Source organism: Lepus europaeus, chromosome 8 (genome assembly GCF_033115175.1).
Source record: "Lepus europaeus isolate LE1 chromosome 8, mLepTim1.pri, whole genome shotgun sequence".
NCBI classification, from domain to species: domain Eukaryota; kingdom Metazoa; phylum Chordata; class Mammalia; order Lagomorpha; family Leporidae; genus Lepus; species Lepus europaeus.
This window is the reverse complement of record NC_084834.1, coordinates 95,487,097-95,506,175: the sequence shown is the minus strand read 5'-3', so window position 1 is coordinate 95,506,175 and position 19,079 is coordinate 95,487,097. Positions and strand designations below refer to the sequence as shown.

At 41.9% G+C, this 19,079-nt stretch overlaps 1 protein-coding gene across 1 annotated transcript in view; it reads left to right on the top strand.

Moving 5' to 3' along the window:
- The window catches only part of LOC133765648 (uncharacterized), a 45,662-nt gene that overhangs the window by 12,902 nt on the left and 13,681 nt on the right, over nucleotides 1-19,079 (top strand). The window lies entirely within an intron of this gene.

The window sequence follows — 19,079 nt, the reverse complement described above, 5'->3', positions numbered from 1 at the left end:
GTTCATAATTGATCACACTGATAGGTCTAAGAGTCAAAGTGACCACATAAATAAGACTAGTGTCTGCTAATACTAATTGATAGAATTAAGAAAGAGAGAACGATCCAACATGGGAAGCGGGATACACAGCAGACTCATAGAATGGCAGAGGTCCTAAACAGCACTCTGGCCTCAGAATCAGCCCTTAAGGCATTTGGATCTGACTAAAAAGCCCATAAGAGTATTTCAGGCATGGAAAGCCAAGACACTGTGGCCAAAAAAAAAACAAAAAACTAAATGAAAGATCTCTGTGAGTGAGATCCCAGATCCCAGTGGAAAGAATGGGCCATAAAAGAAGGAGGTACCTTTCTCTGAAAGGAGGAGAGAACTTCCACTTTGACTATGACCTTGTCTAAATCAGATCAGAGTTGGTGAACTCAAGAGGCTTCCATAGCTTTGACAGCTCATGACAAGAGCCTCGGGTGATCACTGACGTCATAAATAAATAAGAGTGTCAATTGTTAAATCAACAACAGGAGTCACTGTGCACTTACTCCCCATGTGGGATCTCTGTCCTTAATGTGTTGTACTATGAATTAATGGTATAACTAGTACTCAAACAGTACTTTATACTTTGTGTTTCTATGTGGGTGCAAACTGTTGAAAGCTTTACTTAATATATGCTAAATTGATCTTCTGTATATAAGGATAATTGAAAATGAATCTTGATGTAAATGGGATGGGAGAGGGAGTGGGAGATGGGATGGATGTGGGTGGGAGGGAGGTTATGGGGGGAAAAGCCACTATAATTCAAAAGTTGAAAAAAAAAAAAAACAGGAGAACAGGGAAGGATCAACTAAAAATATGTAAATGGTTACCTCTGTGGGGTTAGGCGGAGAAGGAAAGGTTGAGGTGATGGGAATAGAAACCAGGCCTCCATGCATGAAACTTGTTTGGAAAATTTGACTTTGGAACCATGCAAATGTCTTGCGTAATTACACAATATTATTAAATCCAAAATTCAAGAAGTCCCTACTAAGTGAAATTCAGCAGTCACAAAAGCACAAATACTGTATGGTTCCACTTCTGTGAGGGCCATAATGTGGTCAAATTCATGGACAGCAAATAGAAGGTGAGAGCCCAGTGGGCAGGGGCTGGGGGGTTGTAGTCAATGTTTAAAGGACACAGAGTTTCTGTTTGGGACAATGGAAAACATTGTTGACATGGGTAGTGCTGACTCTTGATGACAGTGTAAATATACTAATGCTACTGAAAATGTTTCAAAGAGTGCATTTCATGATATTGCCATTATAATTATTTTCAAATTTCAGAGTGATATCTAAAATCCACAAACAAAACAGGGGAAAATAAAAATAAGAAGAACCTAACTGTATAGTGAATTAAATGTTTGAAAGTGAAAATTTACTTCAGGTGACTCCAGCACACATTCCCAGTGAGGTTATACTCTGAGAAAAAGAAAACTAAAAATAAGTTCTTAATTAAATTTTTGACAGGCAGAGTGGACAGTGAGAGAGAGAGACAGAGAGAAAGATCTTCCTTTTCCATTGGTTCAACCACAATGGCCGCTGTGACCGGTGCACCGTGCTGATCCGAAGGCAGGAGCCAGGTGCTTCTCCTGGTCTCCCATGGGGTGCAGGGCCCAAGCACTTGGGCCATCCTCCACTGCCTTCCCGGGCCACAGCAGAGAGCTGGACTGGAAGAGGAGCAACCGGGATAGAATCCGACACCCCAACCAGGACTAGAACCCGGTGTGCCGGCACCGCAGGATTAGCCTGGTGAGCCGAGGAACCAGCCAATTTTATTTTCAAGAGTCACACTGTTACTACGTATATTGGTATCCCTATACTGCTGTTCTAAAATCAGTTTATATAGATATATTACTTTGAATAATTACTGTTAAGAACCAAGATTTTCAGCAATAAGAGTTAAAAATATAAAATCAAAGTAACTGGGGCTGGGGCTGGGGCATAGCAGGTTAAAGCCCTGGCCTGCAGCACCAGCATCCCTTACAGGCACCGGTTCGAGTATCAACTTCCACTTCTGATCCAGCTCCCTGCTAATGAGCCTGAGAAAGCAGTGGAGGATGGCCCAAATCCTTGGGCCCCTGCACCCATGTGGGAGACCTGGAAGAAGCACCTGGCTCCTGGCTTTGGATCGGCTCAGCTCTGGCCATTGTAGCCATTTGGTGTGCAGATGGAAACCTCTCTCTGTAACTCTGTCTTTCAAATAAATAAAGTAAATCTTAAAAAAAAAAATTTAAATCAAAGTAACAAAGTAAAACCTTCAAATCCCAAGCTTTAACTGAAAATAAATACTAGATAATGTCATTAAAAATATATCACATGATGTATTTTCTTTTTTAAAAATTTCAAGAAAAAGTTTAAATAATTTCCTAGCCCATCCACTGAAAAACATCCACTGGAAACAATGACCAATGGCAGTGAGCCACCTTCATGTCTAGACCAGGGTCTCTACACACTGATTCCCACTAGAAGGAATCAGGCTTGATTCCAGACATGGGTCAGGAAACAGAAACCAGCAACATTTTGCCACACCAAGAACAAGGAAGGTGTCAAAGTCCACTATGCTCATGTCAAGTTTTAGGAGACAACTTGAAGAGGCTGCCACTGGGTAGTGATAGAATAATCTGAGCATCTAGAAAAATGCAACTGCAGTGGGCTGTTTCCTATCCACTACAAGCTTACTTCAAAACATTCATGAAAAATGGAATTAAACAGCACATTCATTTGTCACACAAAAAAATTTGAAATTCATACATAGTTTTTTCATAATACTTATTGTCCATGAACTTTGCAAAGACCTCTCATATTCAACACCACAAGTTCCTACAATGGGGACAAAATCCCACACCAGTGAACTCTGAAGCACAGTGTGGATCTACCTTGGCGCTCTGATAGTGGAAGGACAGGAAGGAGCGCTCACTCCGACTGCGCTTTCTGAACTGCACCTCACGAGAACCAAGCAGTGGATGAGGAAAGGCTGCTTGGCTGGTTTTTCTTTATGGAAGCATTCCAGCTCCTCAGTGATGGAGAGGTGATCAATATCACCAATTTGCCCTCCTGAAAGAATTAATAGACCTAGACAGTTCTCATCAATGATGGATAGAAATTCGGGTGAAAAGCTAACGAGGAACTTCATAATGGATGAAACAGGTTCAAAACAACCAAGTGCACTGGTGTTCCCTGATCACAGAATAAGAGACAGTCACGTGCTTCCTGCTGTCACACGGTGAGGAGCATGCAGCACACATCTGAAGTGTTCTTCCCCCAAAACATCAAACCTGAATCCCATCAAGTTCCCAGGAAGTAGAGAAGCAAACATCTCCATGAAATGATTCCGCAGCGATGGGATCAGCAGACTCTAGAATATGAGAAACTCTACAAGACAGGTGACCCAATTTCTTCACAAATAAATTATAAGGAGGAAAATAATCAAGGCAAATCCATAGATTAAAAGAAACTTAGATAAATATCCGTCAAATGCAATATGTACACACAGTGTCCTAGTTCAACAAAACAACCATAAAAAAACCTACTGTGTCTTTTTGATAAGTCATTCACAAACTGGATATTTGATGATGGTAAGGAATTTGTTTTGGATGTGATAACACTGTGGTTTAGTTTTTTAAAAAAATTAGACAAATTCTTATAGCTGCAAACAGAGGCATTTACAGATTGAAAAAGTAGAAAATCTGGGATTTACTTTAAAATATTATAGCAGGGAAAGGGTGAACAAGTTTAGCTGTGTGCAAATAACTGCTGAAACCAGGTGATGGGAAACATTATATTAGTCACTCTACCTTTGTATATGCTTGAACTTTTCCATGACAAACATTTTAAGTACATCAATTTTAACTTCCTATTTACATGGAACAAATTACTACAAAGTTAGCAGATCAAAACATTTATTATCTCACAGTCCCTGTGGTTCAGGAATGCAGGCATAGCTTAAACTGCGTTCTCTCACAAGGAGCTCACAAGGCCAGCCAGGCCCCGTTCTCCTCTGGAAGCTCTGGGGAAGAATCTGCTTCCAGGGCCATTCAGGATTCAGTACTTTGCAGGCTGGTGGCTGGAGGTCCTGGAGACTAACAGCAGCGCTTTGCCACATGCACTGCCTCCGTGTGACTGCTTCCTCCCGGCCAGCAGAGGGACTCACTCTCACTTCAGTGACACATTCTATCACCTTTGCTTCTGTTGCTTAGGAGCAAGTCATTCCAAAGAGTCAAGGATTGGGTGTCATCAGCATGTCCACCACAATGTCTGACAAAATACCCACGCTTTCATACTAAACACATACATTTTCTTATGAAAAATTCTCCATATTCCACAGAAACAAAGTATGTTAACATAGCTACTGAAAAGTAGTTACCATGTGAGAATAAGCATATTTTAAGTAATTAACATCACATCTACACCAAAGAAATTTCCATTTTACCTTATAAACTAACCTGCAAGTTTTCAATCTGCAGAAAAGTTTATGAAAGTTATTAAAGTCTTTGTATTGTTATTAACAACATGTACCTAGTAAGATAAAATTTTGAAACTTTTTACATATGTATGCCATTGAATGGACAACCAATATATTGTTTTAACCAAATTTTGATAATTCTCTTTAAAAAGATTAATGGGAGTGGCATGTAGTGCTGCAGCTAAGATGTGGTTGGGATTCCTGCCACCTCACCTATCAGCCTGGATTCAAGTCCTGGCTCCACTTCTGATTCCAGCTTCCTGCTAAAGGCACACCCTGAGAGAGGCAGCAGGGTATGGCTCAAAAACTTTGGACACCCACATGGGAGACATGGATGGAGTTCCAGACTACTGGGTTTGGCCTGGCACATGGCAGGTGGTTGTAGATATTTGGGGAGTGAGCCAGCAGATGGAATATCTGTCTCTCTGCCTTTGTCTCTCTTCCTTTCCACCTTTTAAATAAATGAACATAAATAAAATTTTGAATAGTTTTTTAAAAAATGACTTCTAAAAAGAAAAAGGAACAAAAAGAAAAAATCAAATATTAACTGTTGATCTTGATTATATCTGCAAAGGCGGTTTTCCCAGATAAAATCACAGATATCCAGAGTCTGATCCTTAGCACATGTTTTGGGGGACACAGCACTCCCTTCTCCACATCTAAGTGGTAAGCTCCTCACCAAACTCTGATCTTTGGTTGCATGGCCCAGTTACCAGCCAGAGCTGAGTTCTGTGTAAGGTGGATCAGATCACTTCCCAAAGTAATGTCCACCAAAAATGTTAATACAAAAGATAATAAAGGAAATATGAGTGTCTCTCTACAATCTGATCATACCCTCCCAGGTGAGCACAAGTGTATAACTGTGAGACCAAGGTGTCTGTAATATCTTGTGTGTGTGTGTGTGTGTATATTTAAAACAAATTTATACTTTTAATATATATTTATTTTTATTTGAAAGTTAGAGTTACAGAGAGATAGAGATAGATCTTCTATCTGCTGGTTTGCTCCCCAGACAGCTGCAGTGGCCTGAGTTGGACCAGGCTGAAGCCAGAAGCTTTTTCTGGGTCTCCCACGTGGGTCCAAGGGGCCCAAGGATCTGGGCCATCTTCCGCTGTTTTCCCAGGCACATTAGGGAGCTGGATAAGAGGTGGCAACCAGGAATCGAACTAGTGCCCATATGGGGATGCCAGCATTGCAGGTGGTGGCTTAAGCTGCTGTGCTACAGCTCCAGCCCCAGTTTATACATTTTAAATAAACAAAAACTGGGATCACTAATTCAATGGGTACAGGCTTAATCCTTGAATCTTCGTTCTAACTCTGAAATCTTAGACAAATTATCAACTTTTCTCATTTCACTTTTCATGTTTCGAAAATAAGAGATGATAAAAGTACTACTTTATACAGTGTTTGGAGAATTAAATGAGCTGGTACATATAAAGTGCTTAAGAAGGATGCATGGAATATACTAAGTATGCAATAAGTTGCAATGTCATTTTGCAGCTTATCTTTTTTAAAAGAATTATTTATTTGAAAGGCAGAGTTAGAGAGAGAGAGAGAAACGCTTCCATCTACTATTTCACTCCCCAAATGGCTGGGGCTAGACCAGGCTGAGCCAGAGCTAGGAACTCCATCTGGGTCTCCACATGGGTGGCAGGAACCCCAGCATTAGCTGGGAGCTGTATTGGAAGTGGAGCAGCTGGGATTTGAATTAGCACTCATATTGGATGCTGGGGTCACAGGAGACAGCTTAACCCGCTGTGCCACAAGCCCCAAGCACCTTGCCTAAATTTTAAGGTAACTTCGTATCATGGACGTCTTTTTTATTACTATGTGCTGTACCAATTTTGAACCACTGCACAGTGCCATAATTTATTTAGCCATTTCTTTGTGGATTGATGTTGAAATTATCCAATTTTTCAGTATTAAAATGGAGTACCTTTGTATATATACACATACACATACAACTTGGTCACTTCCAAAACTGTAAGATCAATTCCTAAAAGTGAAATTTCTGACATAAAAAATATGAGGGTATTTTTATTTTAATCAACACTAATAATTCTTTAATCTCTGTTTCTCTAGTTGGACATCTCAATTGTATAATCATTCATGCTGCTTTTGAGAGTTGCCTTTTTAGAGCCTTTCTTTTTTTGAACTCAAAGTATTTTCTTATAGATACACAAAGCTTTTTCTATATGGGATATCAACTTATTCTGCAAATATTTCCTCTCAGGTTTCATTTGTCTTTTATCTTTGACATTTTTCACAGTACAGAAATTTAAATTTTTTTTAACTAATCAAATCTTCACCTTTGCATTTTCTGGACATCGGGTCAGGCTTTAACAAATCTTTACTCTTTTAACAAAAATATGCTAACAAAAAATATGCTAACTTTTTACTAGTCAGCATTTTGTAATATTTTTCTCCCAGTTTACATCTGTAGTTTGACTTTTGTTGTTGTTGTTTTGAAAGACAAAGTTACAGAAAGAGGGAAGGAGAGAGAGAGAGAGAGAGAGAGAGAGAGAGAGAGAGAGAGAGAGAGAGATCCATCACCTGGTTCACTCCCCAAATGGCCACAATAGCTGGAGCTAGGCTGGTCTGAAGCCAGGAGCTTATTCTGGGTCTCACATGTGAGTGCAGGGGTCCAAGCACTTAGGCCATCCTACTCTGCTTCCCCAGATGCATTAGTAGGGAGCTGGATCAGAAATGGAGCATCTGGGTCTCAAACCTGTGGCCATATAGGATGCCTGTGTTGCAGGTGGAGGCTTTAACTTGCTACTGTGCTGACCCCAGCATTTTTTCTTATTCTTTTAAAACTATCTCTAATTTATTTGGCATTTTTTTCTGTATGGCATGATGTAGGCTCCAGCCCTTATTTTATCCCAAAAGGATATTTAATTGTCCTGATATTATTTACTAGTTTCCCTGATTTTTGTCATATATCAGGTGTTTCTAGTCTCTATTGTGTCCCACCAATCTATGTGTCTTTTCTTGTAACTACACTGTATCATCTTTTAAAAAGAAAGGTTTATTTATTTATTTGAAAGGTAGAGTTACAGAGAGCAAGAAGCAGAGAGGGAGAGAGAGGTCTTCCATCTGCTGGTTCACTCCCCAGATGGCCGCAAAGGCCAGAGCTGCACTGATCCGAAGCCAGGAGTCAGGAGCTTCCTCTGGGTCTTAGAAGTGCAGGGGCCCAAGGACTTGGGCCATCTTCTACTGCTTTCCTAGGCCACAACAGAGAGCTGGATCAGAAGTGGAGCAGCCGGGACTCAAACCGGCGCCCATATGGGATGCTGGCACACAGGCCGCAGCTTTACCCGCTATGCCACAGCACCAGCCCCAACTATATTATCTTAATTATGACAACCAACTTTTTGTATAGTTTGACATGAGAAAATAAATTAGTTTTAATTATTTTTAATCTTTTTTTGCTATTGTTGTATTTTACTATTGTTGTTTTACAGTGAACTCACTTTTCAGTTCCAAACAAAACACTATCATGTTTTGATATTGAGAAAATTTTAATGTTATACGTTACTCTATTCAGATTATATATTAATAAACGTTTCATAATTTCTTGGATATAGGTCTTATGCTTAAATATTTGTCAAGCTTTTCTTAGGTGTTATGAGAAATGTGTTCCATTTTGTCTTTTGCTATTGTGAACAGGATATTCTTTATTATATTTTATGTCTGCTTCTTATAAGGAAAGTGTTTTTAAAAATGTGTCTGAGCCGGCGCCGTGGCTCACTAGGCTAATCCTCCGCCTGTGGCGCTGGCACACCAGGTTCTAGTCCCAGTTGGGGCACGGGATTCTGTCCTGGTTGCCCCTCTTCCAGGCCAGCTCTCTGCTATGGCCGGGAAGGCAGTGGAGGATGGCCCAAGTGCTTGGGCCCTGCACCCGCATTGGAGACCAGGAGGAAGCACCTGGCTCCTGGCTTCGGATCGGTGCAGTGCACTGGCCGCAGCACGCCGGCTGTAGCGGCCATTGTGGGGTGAACCAACGGAAAAAGGGAGACCTTTCTCTCTGTCTCTCTAACTCTGCCTGTCAAAAAAAAAAAAAAAAATGCGTCCGGTCTAGCAATGTAAGTAACTTGGAAGTCATTGCTCCATCCGAATAACAGGTAAAAAGCTGAACAAACTGAGAAATCAACAATTCTTAGATCTGTCAGAGAAGTGAAGGCACAGAGCAAAGTGCTGCCATTCAGGGACACCAGGACTCTTCATGTGAACTAGTGCCAGGGTGGGAAAGATTAAACCATAACTGGCAAAGGCTGGCACCTCACTGTGGACAAGCCTCGGAACTGAAAAACTTTAAGGGGGTCGACACTGTGGTGCAGTAGGTTAATCCTCCTCCTGCGGCACAGGCATCCCATATGGGCACCAGTTCTAGTCCCAGCTCCTCCTCTTCCAATCCAGCTCTCTGCTGTGGCCTGGGAAAACAGTGGAAGATGGCCCAAGGGCTTGAGCCCAAGGCTCCTGGCTTTGGATCAGCTCAGCTACGGCCATTGTGGCCATGTGGGGAGGGAACCAGTAGATGGAAGACCTCTCTCACTCTGTCTCTCCCTCTCACTGTCTGTAACTCTACTTCTCAAATTAAAAAAAAAATTTTTTTTTGCTGGTAAGTCTTCACCTGTCAGGGTTCAGACATGTGAAGAATCCATGTTACTCTGTGAGATTTATTCTAATTTTATGTTTGTAAGCAGTTCAAGGAAATTACTATATTTTAAAAACATCAGACTTCATTATAGGCAGTATTTCAGACAATTCATAAAAATGTGATAGAGATCAACTTATTTTGGTGCAAATTTTTTTCATAATATGCATTTTCCATGAACTTTTTGAAAATCTTTTATACAAGGGAATCCCAATATGGCACTCAGTGAATTTTATCATTATTTAATTTCCCCCAGAAAAGAATCTTTTATTTAAGGAATACAAGTTTCATGCATTTCATAAGTACAACTTTAGGAATATAGTGATTCTTCCCACCACACCAGCCCTCCCACCCACTCTCCCACCCCTCCCTCCTCTTCCCTCTCCCATTCCCAGTCCCATTCTCCACTAAGATCCATTTTTGATTAACTTTATACACAGAAGACCAATTCTATACTAAGTAAACAGTTCAACAATTTGCACGAAAAAAAACTGTTCCTCAACAGTCGAGACAAGAGCTGTTCAAAGTCAATGTATCCTGAATTACACTTCACTCACACAAGTTAACCTGAAAGAAGCACCCGAGAATGATACTTTTGTGAGCACTTAGACATAATTATTTTTTGTAAAGTTTTGACTGTTTTTTTTTAAAGGTTTATTTATTTATTTATTTGAAAGTCAGAGTTAGAGAGAGAGGAGAGGCAGAGAGAGAGAGAGAGGTCTTCCATCTGCTGGTTCACTCCCCAACTGGCTGCAACAGCCAGAGTTGCACTGATCTGAAGCCAGGAGCCAGGAGCTTCTTCTGGGTCTCCCACATAGATGCAGGGGCCCAAGGACTTGGGCCATCTTCTACCGCCTTCCTGGGCCATAGCAGAGAGCTGGATTGGAAGTCGAGCAGCCGGGACTTGAATCAGCGCCCATATGGGATGCTGGCACTGCAGGCAACAGCTTCACCCACTTTGCCACAGCGCCGGCCCACTTAGACATAATTATCATACAAATCTTTGAGGACAGAGGTCCTGCATGGGGAGTTAATGCACAGTGACTCCTGATGTTAACTTAACAATTAACACTCATATATGACATCAGTGATCACCCAAGGCTCTTGACATGAGCTGCCTAGGCTATGGAAGCCTTTTGACTCCACAAACGCCGTCAGTATTTAGATAGGGCCATAAGCAAAGTGGAAGTTATCTCCTCCCTTCAGAGAAAACTGCCTCCTTCTTTGATGACCACTTCTTTCCACTGGGGTCTCAGCCACCGAGGTCCTTCATGTAGGACATTTTTTGCCACAGTGTCTTGGCTTTCCATGCCTGAAATACTCTCATGGGCTTTTCAGCCAGACCAGAATGTCTTAAAGGCTGATTCTGAGGTCACAGTGCTATATAAAGTGACTGTCATTCTATGAGTCTGCTCTGTGGACTACTTCCAATGTTGGAGTATGCATTCCTTTTTAATTCTATATATTATTATTACCAGACACTTAATCTTATCCATATGATCACTTTAACACTTAAGATGGTATTTTTACCACCCAGCTTAAGAGGATTTGGGTTCCATGGCAAGTTTTTAAACTGTACCCTTAGAAGTAAGTCTGTAGGAATGCATGCAGAACTATACAGCTTACAGTTACAAACTTTGTACACTTTGTAATTACAACTTTAGGAACATGGTGATTCTTCCCATCATGCCTGTCCTCCCACCCATGCTCCCACCCCTCTTCCTCCCCCCTCTCTTATTCCCACTCATATTTTACTGAGATCTATTTTCAACTGGCTTTATACACATGTGTTTAACTCTATGTTAAGAGTTCAACAAATACTATTTTAAAAAAACTGTTCCACAATAGTCAAGACAGGGCTGTTCAAGTCATTGCTTCTCAAAGTGTCAACTTCACTTCTACAGATTGCCTTTTAGGTGCTCTAGTAGTTATCACAGGTCAGGGAGAACATGTGGTATTTATCCCTTTGGGACTTGCTTATTTCACTAAGTATATGTTTTCCAGATTCACCCATTTTGTTGTAAATGACTGGATTTCATTTGTTTTTACCAGTGTGCAGTATTCCATAGTGTACATATTCCATAATTTCTTTATCCAGTCTTCAGTTGATGGGCATTTGGGTTGATTCCCTATCTTATCTTTTAAAAAGAAAACTTTAGGAAGACATAGCCATGAGGTAGCAGGGGCCTGCGGTGGGGGGAGGGAGACACACTTTTGTGAGTTTTTCCTTCAGGGACTCTGCCAGGTCCCCACAGTGAAGAACAGACAAAAACCCCCTTGGACCCTAGTGGGAGGGGAGGAACCATTTTGAAATACCCTGAGCATTCTGTTCTTAGTAAGGTCAGCCCTCCAGAGAAACTCTTTTCTACCAGAATCTAACCTACTGGAGCTTTGTCAGAACCTGACCAACCTGGGGGAAGGAAAGTCAGTCATCCCTCGGTATTCATGGATACAAAAGGGCAACTGCACTCAACCCTAGCCACCTCTACACTTCCACATGGGTGAAGGGAAATACCCAATTCCTGCTTCCTCCAGCCATCCGGTTCCACTTGGGTGAGGGGGACTGAGAATCACTTGTGAAGTTCACAGCTCAGGGGTGTGAGCCCACTAAAAGACTGAAACCCAATCAGAGGGACACAAAATGCTTCTCCTCACCCCACACCTTACGCCAACTGTTTATATTTGTGTTTATGGTATTTCATGTCTAGCTATAAAGGAAATAATACACAGTTAGGTGACTGGCTCAGCAGTTAATACACCTGTGTCCCATAGGACCATCAGAGTACCTACATTCAAATCCCTGCTCTGCTTCCCATCCAACTTCCTGCTAATGTACTCTGTGGGAGGCAGCAGGTGATGGTTCAAGTACCTGGGACCCTGCACCTGCATGGGAGATAAAATTGGAGTTCCAGGCATTGGCTTCAGCCTGGCACAGTCCTGGCCTTGTGAGCATTTGGGAAGCAAAACAGTGGGTAGAAGATACCTGCCCCCTTCGTGTGTGTGTGTGTGTGTGATTCTGCCTTTCAAATAAAAATAATTTTTAAAAAATTACAAGGCATATTAAAAGACAGAACAGTTTAAAGAGACAAAGCAAGCTTCAGAACTAGACTCAGATATGGCAGGGATGTTGGAATTACCAGAATGAGAATTTAAAACAACTATGGTTATTAGGCTAATGGCTCTAATAGAAAAAGTAGACAATATTCAAGAACATATGGATAACATAAGCAAAAAGATGGAAATTCTAAGAAAAATGCTAAAGATCAAAAAGGCAAAGAGGAAAAGTGCCTTTGAAGCCCTTGGTAACAGACTGGATACTACTGAGTAAAGTTATGTCTGAGCTTAAGGACACACTGATAGAAATCTCAAAAACTGGGCCGGCGCTGTGGCGTAGTGGGTAAATCCACAACCCGCAGTGCCGGCATCCCATAGGGCGCCGGTTTGAGTCCTGGCTGCTCTACTTCCGATCCAGCTCTCTACTATGGCCTAGGAAAGCAGAAGAAGATGGCCCAAGTCCTTGGGCCCTTGCACTTGTGTAGGAGACCTGGAGGAGGCTCCTGGCTGCTGGCTCCTGGCTTTGGATCAGCACAGCTCTGGCCTTTGTAGTCATTTGGGGAGTGAACCAACGGATGGAAGACCTCTCTCTCTCATTCTGCGCCTCTCCTTCTGTGTAACTTTGACTTTCAAATAAAAATAATAAATAAATCTTTAAAAAAAAATCTCAAAAACTGAAAAGCAAAGTAAACAGAGACTGAAGAAAAAAAACAAACTGGAGAATATCCAAGGTCTCTGAACAGCTACAAAAAGTATAATAAACTTGTAATGAAAATTCCAGGAGAAGAAATAGCGAAAGGAAGAGAAGCAACATTTGAAGCAATAATGACTGAGAATTTCCCCCCAAATTAATGTCATCCACAAAATCACTGATCCAGATGCTCAGAGAACACCAAGCAGGATAAATGCCCAAAAAAGTATACCTCTTCATATCATACACAAATTTCAGAAGAAGTTGGGGCCAGCACTGTGGCACAGATTAAGCTGCCACCTACAATGCTAGCATCCCATATGGGTGCCAGTTCAAGCTCAAGTCCTGGTTGCTCCACTTCCTATCCAGCTCCCTACTGTGCCTGGGAAAGCAGCAGAAGATGGCCCAAGTCCTTGGGCCCCTGCCACCCATGTCAGAGAGCCAGATGAAGCTCCTGCCTCCTGGCTTTGGCCTGGCCCAGTCCCAGCTATTGTGCTCATTTAGGGAGTGAACCAGCAGAAGGAAGATTCTCTCTCTCTCTTTTTCTAACTTTGCCTTTCAAATAAATAAAATAAATCTTAAAAAAAAAAATAAAGTACCTAAATTCCTGACAGCAGGCTTTAGAATGAGGAAAATTATCAGGGGTATTACATAATGATGAAAGATTCAATTTTCCAACATGACATAACAATCCTTACTGTGTGTACACCTAACAAGAATGTCCAATAGGGGTCAGCTCTGTGGCATAATAGAGCCTCCGCCTGTGGCGCTAGCATCCCATTGGGTGCCACTTCCTTTCCCTGCTGCTCCTCTTCCAATCCAGCTATCTGCTATGGCCTGGGAAAGCAATGGGCCTCTGTACTCACATGGGAGACCCAGAAGCAGCTCCTTGCTCGTGGCTTTGGATCAGCCCAGCTCCAGCCATTGCAACCATTTGGGGAGTGAACCAGCAGATGGAAGACTTTTTTCTCTGGCTCTCCTTCTGTATCTGTAACTCTGTTTGTCAAATAAGTAAATAAATAATCCTTTAAAAAAAGTGCCCAAAAACATGAGGCAAAAATTAATAAAACTGCAAGGAGAAATAGGTAAATCTACTACTATAGTTGGAGGCATCAACACCTTTCTCTCATAAATGTACAGATCTAGCAGTTAGAAATTCAGTAAGGACATAATTGAACATTACCACCAATTATGTGGAAACAGGTAAATCTATAGAATACACATTTATGAAGCACATAGGTAACATTTACTAAAACATACCAGATTCTGAGTCATATAACACACCTTTGTGTAAAATGTAAAAATGTAATAAATATATGCTTTCAAATCACAATGGAACTAAACTAGAAAACTAGAAATCGATAACAGAAAGATAGCATGAAAATACTCAATACTTCCAGGTTAAACAACATACTTCTAAATTATACATTGAAGATAAGCATTTAGCACAGCAGTTAAGATCCTGCTTGGGCTGCCCATATCCCATATGGGTGTGCCTGGTTTGTGTCCTGGATCCTCCTCTCCTGACTCAGCTTCCTGCCTTCCTGGTGGGAGACAACCGGTAATGGCTCAAGTACTTGAGACCCCCTTACCAACCAGTGGGAGACAGAGATGGAGTTTTGGGCTCCTGGCTTCAGACTGGTCCAGCCTGACTGGTACAGGCATTTTGGGGAGTGAACCAGCACACAGAAGATCTCTGTCTCTCTGCCTTTAAAATAAAATACTTTAAAAAATCTGAATAATACATGGGTCAAAGAAAAAAATCTCAAGAAATTTAAAAATTATTTTGAACTAAATAAAAATTATAACAATCAAAATTGGTGCAATGTAGTAAAAGCAGTACTCAAAGGGGAATTTGTAGCATTAAATGTATATGACAGGAAAAGAAAAGATCTAAAATCAACAATCTAAGATTCTGCCTTAGGGAACTAGAAAAAGAAGGACAAATTAAATCCAAAGCAACAGAGGAAAAGAAATAATAAAATTAGGGCAAAAGTCAATGAAGCTGCAAACAGGAAATCAATAAATAAAATCAACAAACCTTGGGCCAGAATGTGGCGTAGCAAGTAAAGCCACTGCCTGCAGTGCCGGCATCCCATATGGGTGCCGGTTCAAGTCCCAGCTGCTCCTCTTCTGATCCAGTTCTCTGCTGTGGCCTGGGAAAGCACAGAAGATGGCCCAATCTCTGGGCCTCTGTACCCACGTGGGAGACCCAGAAGAAGCTCCTGGCTCCTGGCTTCAGATCGGCACAGCTCCGCCGTTGCAGCCAATTGGGGAGTGAACCAGCAGATGGAAGACCTCTCTCTCTCTCTCTCTCTCTCTCTGCCTCTCCTCTCTCTGTGTAACTTTGACTTTCAAATGAATAAATAAATCTTAAAAAAAAAAAAAAAAAGAGGGCCAGCGCCGCGGCTCAATAGGCTAATCCTCCGCCTAGCGGCGCCGGCACACCGGATTCTAGTCCCGGTCGGGGTGCCGGATTCTGTCCCGGTTGCCCCTCTTCCAGGCCAGCTCTCTGCTGTGGCCTGGGAGTGCAGTGGAGGATGGGCCAAGTGCTTGGGTCCTGCACCCCATGGGAGACCAGGATAAGCACCTGGCTCCTGTCTTGGGATCAGTGCGGTGCACCGGCCGCAGCGTGCCAGCCGCAGCAGCCATTGGAGGGTGAACCAATGGCAAAGGAAGACCTTTCTCTCTGTCTCTCTCTCTCTCTCACTGTCCACTCTGCCTGTCAAAAATAAAAAAATAAAATAAAATAAAAAATGAATGTCAACAAACCCAAAAGCTGATTACTTGAAAATACTGATAAAATTAATAAGCTTCCAGACAAGATAGCTCAGAAAAAAAGAGACAGGAAACAAATTACTGGTATCAGGAATGAAAAAGGAAACATACCAATCCCAAAGACATTTTAAAAATAATGAAGGATCTTATAAATAATTCTATACTCACAAATTTGGTAACCTACATTAAATGAGCAATTTCTTTAAAGACAATTTCTAGAACTGACAAGACAATGTATCAGGAAGACAATCTAAATAGGATTATATCTATTGAAGAAGTGGAATCAATAATTAATAACCCTCTAAAACAGAAAACATTAAGCCCAGATGGCTTCACTGGTGAATTCTATCAATGTTTAAGGAAGAAACTATACTAATTCTGTAAAATCTCTTTCAGAAGACATAAGCAGGAAGAATGCTTCCTAATTCATTCTCTGAATCCAACATTAATACCAACTAGACACCCATATTAAAAAAAATTAGACACAGACCTTACATCCCTCACAAAACTTAAAATGGATCATAGACATAAATGTAAAACTATAAACTATGAGATTACATAGGAGAAACTATAAATGCATTTGGCATGACATAGGAGACATAGGAGAAACTATAGATGCATTTGGTATGATGACGACTTTTTAAATACATTGCCAAAGGCACAATTGATAAAAAAAAATTGATAAACTGGACTTTCAATGAAAAAGTTTAAAAATTATCTGTGGGAGCAGGCATTTGTCCTAGTAGTTAAGACACCAGTTAACAGATCCACATCCCACATCAGAGTACCTGGACTGAATACCTGACTTAAACTTCTGACTCAAGTTTCCTACTAATGTAGACCCTGGGAGGCAGCAGTGATGGCTTCTGTCACCTGTGTCCGAGACCTGCATTGAGTTCCTGGCACTGTGATTCAGCTTGTCTCAGTCCTGGATGTTGTGGGTACTTGGGTAGTGAACCAGCAGATGGGGGTGCTGTTTCTTACTCTCTCCCTCCTTCTCAAATACATAAGTTTTTAAAAAAATTTTAATGATCGGTGATATATACTCTTGAAAAATTGGGAAGTGAGACTGGGAGAAAATATTTGCAAAAAACAAATCTGATGTTATTGTTATTAAAAATAAAGAACTCTTAAAACTCAACAATAAGAAAACAAACAACCTGATTTCAAAATGGGCAAAAAACTTCTACAGACACCACACCAAAAAAGATAGGTTGCAAATTAACCTAAGACATCCATAGCATGTGTTATTGGGGGATTACAATTTAAAACAATGAGGGGCCTGCATTGTGGCAGGCAGGTTAAGGTGCTGCCTGCAACACTGGAATCCCATATTGGAGCACCAGTTTGAGCCCCGGATACTCTGCTTCTGATTCAGCTGTTTTTTATTTTTTTTTTTAATTTATTTTTATTTATTTGAAAGAGAGAGAGGTAGAGCCAGAGAGAGCGAGTGAGCGAGCGAGCGAGCAATCTTCCATCCACTGGTTCACTGCCTAAATGACTGCAACAGCCAGAGCTGAGCTGACCGAAGCCAGGAGCCAGGAATTTCTCCCGGAACTCCCATGCGGCTTGGGCCATCTTCTACTGACCTCCCAGGCCATAGCAGAGAGCTGGATCACAAGTGGAGCAGCTGGGACTCAATTTGGTGCCCATATGGGATGCCGGCACTGCAGGCTGGGGCTTTAATCCGCTGCTCCACAGCACCAGCCCCTCAGCTCCCTGTTAATGCACCTGGGAAAGCAGCAGCAGATGATCCAAGTGCTTGGATGGAGGTCCTGGCTCCTGGTTTCATTCTGGCCCAGACCTGGCTGTTGTGTCCATTTGGGGAGTAAACCAGCAGATAGAAGATTTTCTTTCTCTCTTTGCTTCTTTCTGTCATTCTGCCTTTCAAGCAAGTAAAATAAATCTCTATAAATAAATAAATAAATAAATAAATAAATAAATAAATAAAAAACAATGAGGGGCCGTTGTTGTGGCATAGCACGTTAAAGCCCTGGCCTGCAGTGCTAGCCTCCCATAATGAGGGCCAGTTCAAGTCCCAGCTGCTCCACTTTTGATACAGCTCCCTGCTAATCTGCCTGGGAAAGCAGCAGAGGATGATCCAAATCCTTGAACTCCTGCACCCATGTGGGAGACCCGTAGAATTTCCTGGGTTTGGACTGGCTCAGTTCCATCCATTGTAGCCATTTAGGGAGTAAACCAGTGGATGGAAGACCCCCCCACCCTCTACCTTTCCAATAAGTAAAAATAAATGTTTTATAAAAAATTTTTAAAAAATGAAATATAATTACACAACTATTAGAAATGAACAAACTCAAAAAGATTGGCAACATCAAATACTGACAAGGATGTGGAGCAACAGAATTCCCATTCTTTGCTGTTGGGAATGCAAAATGGTATGGTCAGTGTGGAAGACAATTTAGCAGTTTCTTTAAAAACTAAACATACTCTTACCATATGATCCAGCAACTATGCTCCCTGATATTTGCCTAAATGAGTTGAAAACATCTCCACACAAAAACCTGTGCATGGATGCTATAGAGGCTTTATTTGCAATCTCCAAACTTTGAAGCAACCAAGCTAACCTTTAGGAGATGAATGGATAAATTACGGTATTCCAAACAATGGAATGTTACCCAGTACTAAAACAAATGAGCCATCAAGCCCTAAGAGGACCTGGGGCGGGGGGCGGGGGGGGCGATTAAGTGTGTATTACTAAGTGAAAGAAGCCCATCTGAAAGGCCGCGTACTGGATGGCCCAACTACATGCCATTCTGGAGACAGAAAAAGATCAGTGATTGCTAGGGCTTAGATGGTAGAAAACAGAGCATTTAAATGGCAGTGAACTGTTCTATATGACACTGTAATGAAGGAGGCAAACCCGCACTAAGACTGAACCTACAGTAGACCGGGGACTCCGGGTGACAATATGTCAATATAGGGTTATCACTTGTCACAGGTGCACCGCAGTGGTGCAGGACACCAGCAGTGAGGATGTGCACTGTGGTGGCAAGAGAGCAGCTGGGAAACCTCAGCTCAGTTTTTCTGTGAACCTAAAACTGCTCTAAAAAAAGTCTTTTTTTAATTTTTTGCCAGACAGAGTTAGACAATGAGAGAGAGAGAGAGACAGAGAGAAAGGTCTTCCTTCCGTTGGTTCACTCCCCTAATGGCTGCTACAGCCGGCGAGCCACGTCAATCCTAAGCCAGGAGCCGGGTACTTCCTGCCAGTCTCCCATGTGGGTGCAGGACCCAAGCACCCGGGCCATCCTCCACTGCCTTCCAGGGCCACAGCAGAGAGCTGGACTGGAAGAGGAGCAACTGGGATAGAACCCAGTGCCCCAACCGGGAACAGAACCTGGGGTGCCGGCGCTGCAGGTGGAGGATTAGCCAAGTGAGCCACAGTGCCGGCCT